The sequence below is a fragment of the Mus pahari genome, chromosome 4 (genome assembly GCF_900095145.1).
Source record: "Mus pahari chromosome 4, PAHARI_EIJ_v1.1, whole genome shotgun sequence".
Taxonomy (NCBI): domain Eukaryota; kingdom Metazoa; phylum Chordata; class Mammalia; order Rodentia; family Muridae; genus Mus; species Mus pahari.
Window position 1 is genome coordinate 90,126,251 of NC_034593.1, and position 8,208 is coordinate 90,134,458.

The window sequence follows — 8,208 nt, forward strand, 5'->3', positions numbered from 1 at the left end:
GGGAGGGAGGGAGGGAGGGAGGGAGGGAGGGAGGGAATGTGGACAGGGTGGCAGGGCAGTGAGGAGTAGAGGGAAACCTGATCTGATATTGGGTGAGGGAAAAGGACTGAAGCCCTGAGGGCCAGCAGAAAGAATGGAAACAAGCAACCTCAGGAAATTAGAGGTTGTGGGGACCCCCAGAATGTACCAGAGACCTGGGAGGTGAGAGACTCCCAGGACTCAGAGGGAGGGACTTTTGATGAGGTGCCCAACAGTGGGGAAATGGGTCTCAATGAAGGATTGTCTACATTGAGTTATATTTGAGCATGTTTGTATGAGGTTATCTTAACTTATGTGGCAGGATCCAGCCTACTGTGGGTGGCATCATTCTCTAAGCAAGAGTTTTGAATGTGTAAAAAAGGAGAAATATAGCTGAACACAAGAAGCAAGAATACACACATTAAATTCTCTTGCTTCTTCCTATAGATGTGGTGTGGTCAGTAGTTTCATGGTCCTCTCTCCATGGCTTCCCTAGTATGATGGGCTGTAACTTGAAATTGTGAGCCAGAAGTAACCCATTCTCCTCTACATTTCTCTATCATAGCTACAAAAAAATGATACAGAACAATTGGAAGCTGAAATAAAATGCCATAAATTATGAACTACTTATAAATAAATCTGAAACTATTATGCAGATTTGTATACTTAAAAGGATTTGTATACTTATATAAGTATATATTTGTATACTTATATAACTATACTTGGTATACTTACAAGACTGTTTTTGTATGAATTTATATGTAAGACCAAACATCATCACAAACAAAATTCTAGCAGAATTTGTAGAAATGGACAAGTATGTTTGAGAACATGCAACACTGCTTCTCGACTGCTCATCTGGACCACAACTTTTACCACTGTCTACTTCTCATTTTTTTCCCTTCTATAGAAAAGGAAATCCAGCTGTGCTGTCTTAGTCTTCTGCACAAGGTAGATCCTGACCTCTGCCTCCTGGAACCATAACGATTACTATATAGAAACATATTAATGTGTGATTAGAAATGAAAACAACATCAATTCATCAGGTTTTTCTATGAAGGAGAATATACACAGATGTAGAATAAACTGTCCAGGGAGAATTCAAGAATTCAAGAAAGACCAGGCAATTGCCATTCAACACTTACTCACAGAATACCTGCCACGAGGCAGGCAGCCAATGCAATGGATGGTAAAGGAGTCAGGCATGGCCTCTGTCCTCTTGAGTCCTAAACTAGCATAGTAGGTCTAGAAAATGGGGAGTGCTTCTGAGCAGAGAACTAGGAACCCTAGAGCTAGATTCTGAAAGCCTACAAATCTTTGAATTCCAAGAAGGGAAAAAATTCCCCCCTTGACTTCTAATAAAACAAATGTGCCTTATGTGCCCGGCCTGTGGCTTGGCAGTAGTTGACCGAGGGCAACAGAATAAAGAATCCCCAAACCCATAAAAGCATCCTCCAGCAAAAAAACAAAGAAAAAATTTGCATGTCGTCTTTGTTAATTAAATCCATCTTGTCCAGAGGGAAATAGCAAACACATGGTCTCAGGCCACTCTTATCCCTAGGAAAGCTCTCAAGGGAGTCTGCCAAAACAACAAATCTGCTTCGGAGAAAGTTACCCTATGGGCACTACCCTCTTCCCCTGCCTCTGGATTATGCTTCTGGGACTTTCTGCTGGAAACTGAGGCAGCTTTGGAGCAGTCCAAACTAGAATGAGAAGATGGGTCTGGTGTGAGAACAATCTAGGCTCATTCCTCTTAGGACTACCACAGGAATAGGGGAAATTCTAAGAAAACAAGATGTTCTTAGACACATGGTTTTTAGGCACACCAGGCCAACAGGGAGGCATCAGTCCAAAGGAACAGACTTGCTAGATTCAGTCAGGGTGGAGATAGGGAGGGGACAGCGTTGATTCTACTCCTTCATTGACTCCATCATCTTCACTGTTTCTTCTCAGGGACACTCCTTGAGTCTATGGGTAGATGCCTGGCCACAGCCTTGGACTCTGGGAGCAGACCTGGAATATTTCAGACTAAGAGAATGGACAACAAACCATTGCTTGCTTCGCCATTGACTGCTCTGCCAAGTGTTTCGGGGCTTGTTTGCAGCCTCCATCCTCTACTCATGCTTTTCTTCCTAGGGTCTTCCCTCCTTCTTACCTGTGCAATTCCTACTTTTCTTTGCAGCATTATACCAAGTGCTTTTTCTTCCTTTGTAGTGTGTGTGTGTGTGTGTGTGTGTGTGTGTGTGTGTGTGTGTGTGTGTGTGTGTGTTACATGTATGCATGTTCCTAAAAAGGATAGAAGAGGAGGAGGCTGGGTCTCCCAGAGCTAGACTTACAGAGCTCTGACCCTGTGCAAAAGCGATAGGTGCATAAGTGCTCTTAATGTAGAGCCATCGCTCCAGCCCCCAAGGGCTACTTCACTCATGATGCTTTTTTCTCTATTCTAACCCAGGCCCCTTTCCTAGCATTCTAAGTTCCCTCACAGCAGACACTTTTATCCTTTATTACATGTATGTGCCTACAATCTTTTAGATTTACATTTTAAACTATGCGTGTATGGGGCGATGTGCGTGTGGGTGCAGGTGCCCAGAGATGTCAGATCCCACGATGTGGGTGCTCCGAGCCAAACTCCAGCCTTCCACAAGAGCAGTACGTGCTCTTAACTGCAGAGCCATCTCCTCAACCACAAATACAAACGTCACACAGTGAGATTGTGAACATAGATCTGAGCACAGCGCTCAAGCCATACTCTTCTCTGAATCTCATCGTGTCCTCCAAGGAAGACCTGTGATTCCTCCCGGCGCTCTGCACAGCAAAAGATTAAGAACAAGCAGGGGATGGCCTTAACTAAACAGTCTGGTAACAACCCAGGCGACCATCCAAAAGCTCCCCCAGTCTAAGGAGAGATCACATCTCTTTCATACTCTCCCCAAGGTCACAAGTGGCCTTTCTGTCCCAATAATCTAACACAAAAATTAAGGAAAATAAACTCACATTAAGTGACGCTTAATTTACTATATAAGTCGTTGGAAAGTTGGCAGTTCCATTTAAAGTGAATTTTCTCAATCACTGGCACTTAAATATAAATAAATAAATAAATAAATAAATAAATAAATAAATAAATAATAAAAAAATTACAAAACATTTTCCTAGAGGCATTTGAAATACCTATGAAGATGTCCAAAACAGATTAGCTTTAAGAATGTGGTCCTTGGGAGATGGTTGGGAGATAATAAGAAAAATAAAAACAAAAACAGAAACTGAAACTGAAACTGAAAGACAAGGAAACTGACTTCTTGTGATGCACCCTATTGTGTTCATGAACTTTGAACCACATAACTGTCTATGTACTGACCTAAAACTAATAACAGCCAGGCATAGTTTCACATGCCCATAATCACAACACCTGAGAGGTGGAGTCCGAATTCAGAGCTAGCCTGGACTACATTAAGAATCCAAGGCCAGCCTGCAGATGAAGCTCAGTGGATTAGCATGTGCTTAGCATATACAAGGCTCTGGGTTCAAATCCTAGTACTGAACAATATGATTAATGGCTTACCAAACATCCTTAAATAGAGTTGCTGAATCCAATGTCCTTTCTTTCTGGACTAAGGGTTACTGTCTTGCCTATAAGTAGCGGAAGTACAGCAAAAGAAACTAAGTGTACAGCTATTTTTCTATTGCTAAAGGCTTCAAAATGGGCTAAGTCCACAGAAGTCTTGCATTCTGTGGGCTTTTTAGGTCCCCCCTCCTCATTCCCTCCCCCTTTATGGCAACTTTCTCTTTTCCTGATGATGGGTGGCTGCAACAGCAGCCACTGTCCTATTTCTAGTTTGCTCCACTTGCTTTGTTATGACTTGAAAATCTAATGATCTTACATGATAAGTAGGATTCATTAAGTGGCAGCAGTTAGAAGAAAGGAGTTCCACCAGCTACTCGGGCTATACTCTTATCAAAGGTGAATTAGGGTGACCTGATTACTGCTTTTCTTTCTTTTCTTTTCTTTTCTTTTCTTTTCTTTTCTTTTCTTTTCTTTTCTTTTCTTTTCTTCCTCTTCCACTTCCACTTCCTCTTCCTCTTTCTCTTCTTTCTCCTCCTCCTCCTTCTTCTTCTTTCTCCTTCTCCGCCCCCCCCCCGCTTCCTCTCTCTCTGATTCATGCATGTGCATCCATGTATTGGCATGCTGAAGCCAGATGAGGGTATCCACTGTCTTCTTCTCTCATTCTTTATCTAGGTCCCTTGAGACAGGATCTTTTACTGAATCAAGAAGAACCATTTTGACTAGGCTGACTGGTCAGTGAGCTCCCAGAATCCACCTGTCTCTGGCCTCCGAGACCTCCCAGGAATGGGGTCACAGGTACCTATAGCTATGCCCAACAATAGTAATTAAAACTTGGTTCTCACATTTGCATAGCAAGTGCTCTTATCCACTGAGCCATCATCTCTCCAGTCCTTGAATTGTTTTCTAATGTACCACTGGACCATTCTCCATGTCGAAATCTTGTGGTACCAAACCTTCTGATTGTGGGTCTTGCCAGATAGTGTTAGCAAACATCCAAGTGCAGGCTAAAGGCTGTGATTCTGACAACCAATGACTGTTGTGACCCTTTCCTCCCTAGAAAACAGTGGAAAACAATGGGCTAACATCCAGGAATTCAGGCAACATGGAAGGTTGGTGTCATTCAGTACATGGACTTCATGACATCATTTTTGGCCTCTCTGTGCCTTTTCTTATTTCTATTTTTTTGTTTTTAATTTCTAGACTTCTTTCCCTTTTCAATATTCCAGACATTTAAAAGCAACTAAATAAGTGTCTTCAAGTGTGTAGAGTTAATATTAATATCACGATATACAGTGGTCCTTTCTATTTGTTTGTTAAGCTATAATGTTAACAACCTAAACCTAGAAAGTTACAATGTGGATTAAATGCTACAAGCTTCACCTCCATTGAGGGTTCAATTTACCACGAAGATGGCAGAGACTTGAATCTTTAAAAACTGAAAAGACAGTCAGAGTATTTAAAAGGGAGTTAATATTCCAGGGCAGAGTGTGAGAAGATGCCACTAACGTGGTGTTAATGGTGTTACTGTTCAAAAAGGAAAGCAAAAGAAAGCTAATTGCAGAAATTACTGGCCAATAACTTGGATAGTCATAGTAATAAGGCAGATGTTAACAGTGAAGATCCATCAACATCTGGGAAGGATAAAGTCACGAAGGATTTATAGGAAGAAGTGAGTTCAAGAGACTGTAAAGAGAAAAGCAGAGCAAAGCCAGGTCTTTAGTAAAGGATTTGGAACTTGGGTAAAGGATTTTGTTCAGCCTGGCATGCCATTTCTACTCTATGGCCAGCCCAGTTTGCCTTGGAAAAGAACCTAGTCACATGAACTTGCTTGCAGGCTGGGAGGTCATAAATAAAAGATGATATGAGAACACAGAAACAGATCCAAGGAGGAGCATGGGGGGCTAAGGGCACTTCCCCAGAGAGCAGGGTCCAGTCTGGTTTTGTTTAATATCTTTGCTAAGGATTTGAAAGCAAGAACAAACAAATGTCAAGAAAAATGCACAAAGCCATTAGCTAGTGACAAGCACACATCACTAACAAGCTTGCTCAACAAGACTGAAGCAAGAGCATAGGACCCCTGGGAATACCCTAGGCCAAGGTAGCCTAGGACGATAAATGCTTTTATATTAAAAACTCAGCCTTTCTTTGAAGGTGAGTCAAGAAAGGCTGGTTGTTGGATAGACAGGATAGGAAAGAAGAGAGACCAAAGTGATCGAGGGAAATAAATAAAAAATGCTTAATAACACTGTGTGGTAATTAGGAAAGTCAAGAGCATAGGTGCTGTTCTGAGGTTTGTATATGCCTGTGGTTCAAGCCATGTAAAATGATAACAGGCAGGTGAGAGAAAAGCAAAAAAGTGTGCCAATGGGGCTTCAGATGTTCAGAATATTCAAGTCCTAAGGGAGGCATTTCTGTGTCTTCCTGAAGCAAACTTCTAGCACATTACCCTAGAGTTCCACCTAGCACATTATCCCAGGAAGAGCAGACACTCAGAGACTGGAGGACAGCTACAAGAAGCCCTGGAATTCTCAGTAAGTCCATAATTACCGAGTGAAAACGAGCTGAAGATTGCTGCTCAGGGCCCTTCCAGCTTTCAGATTTGTGGTCTCCATGAATGGAAGAGAAAGTCAGAGCCAGGAACGTCTAAGCATTTAAGCAAACTGACAACTCTCCCTGCTCCTCCTCTAGGTGGGCTTGCCGCATCTCTGCCTGGGCTAACAGAAATGTGGTACATCCGCTACCCGGTGTAATTCTGCCACTTGTGTCTTGCTTCAATCACTGCTCACCTGTTGTGGAGCTTCTCCCTTCAAACATCTCCTCCTGGAGAGACCCTGGAATCTAACCAAATGTAAGGAGCCTTAGAAAGCTCAGAACAATCCACCGTTCACAAGGCTCATCCCTAAAGTTATGAAAACAGTAAATAATGACAGGCTGGAGGAGATACCAGTGGACCTGCCTGCGTGTTGGGCAGGGCATTCTGGAATGCAACTCTGAGGTGGGCCTTTTGATGATGCAGCTGCTTTGCAGCCACCTGTGCCTCCTGCACGTAATCCTAAGTTCGCTGACTCACCAAGGTGGGCTTGAGCAGGGTTGTTTCTTTGGTCTATAGACATGGTTCATATCTTCCCAGGAAAAAAACTACACTTCATCTACAATCACACTTTGTTTTCCTCAGTCCGTACTCCTCCCACAGCACTCAGTTCTAACCAGGACCCAGCTCGGATTCATGCATAACCAGTCCTTATCAAACTCTGAGCTCACAACTCCGAGAAAACAGCCAAACACACAAAGCTCCCTTTTCAAACACCATCAAGTGTGACATTTAATCTCCCTTGGCCTCAGATCCAGACTAGAGGCAGTCTCTAGACCTTCGAGACGAAGACTTGCCAAATTTTAATGTGCATAAAGGTTCTTGGGGGGAGGAATTTCTACTAATTTCTCAGGTCCAAGAGACACTTATTTGAAAAAGAAACATCAGCAGCATCTAAAGAGGAATTTTACTCCAGTAACATGGCTGCTCTAGCAAAGGATCACATCCAAATACCTTCTAGGCCTTTGTGATCTGTCTGGAATACAGACATGCCATTAGTACATACCTTTAATCCCTCTGGCTGGAATACAGACACATCCTTGTTATGCACATTTAATCTCAACAATAAAGGTAGTTTTGGTTTGCGGAATGAAGCAACCATGTTTGAAAGTGACATCTAATTGAGGAGCAGACAAAGAGATGAACCAGAGAAAGATAATAGGATGCACCAAACTCTCACAAGAACAGCACAAGACAGAGAAGCTACTTAAGAGAATAGTGTGGGGCAGGGGGACTTAGGACAGCAGTGCATAGAGAGAAAGGAGGCAGTTTTTACCCAAAGAGTTTTACAGAGACAGGTAGCAGCAAGGACAAACTAGACATGACAACAGAACGAGCCAGAGGATGAGAAGGAACCAGAAGATTAGGACATACTGCCAACGTTAACATGAGACCAAGCAAAGCAATTCAGTCAGAAGCTGAGAAAAGCCAGTTTGAGACATCCAGCACCTTTCCCGCCAGAAGAGAGGTGTCTGCCAGGGAGGGTTCTCAGTGCCTGAACTGGTAAGAGAGACATCTTTGCTCTGGTGCATTGCCAGGGAGGGGGTGGCCTGCAGAAGCAACACAGCTACTGGGAAAGACTGCGTTTCTGGCTCCAGACATCCTGCACCTTTCCCGCCAGAGGAGAGGTGTCTACCCAGGAGGGCTCTCACTGCCTGAGCTGGCTGGGGAGCCATCTTTGCTCTGGTTTGCCTAGGCTCCAGTCTGCAGTGGTGAAAGTGTGGACCGCAGAAGCTACACAGCTTTGGGACGGACAGAAGCAACCTAGCTTCTGGGACAGACCCTGTTTTGGGCTCCAGACATTTGGGCACCTTCCTCACCAGAGGAAAGGTGGCCACCTGTGAGGGCTCTGTCTGCCAGAGCAGGTGAGAGGTCATATTGTGTCCAGGGTCCCTTGGTGTCTAGTCTGTCCAGGTGAGTGTGTAAACTGCAGAGGCAACACATCTTCTGGGACAGGCCCTGTTTTGGGCCTACATCTTCAGCCAGGAGGCAGATCTGAATGGCAGGCCTCTGTGCACATTCCCTGCTAGAGGAGAGC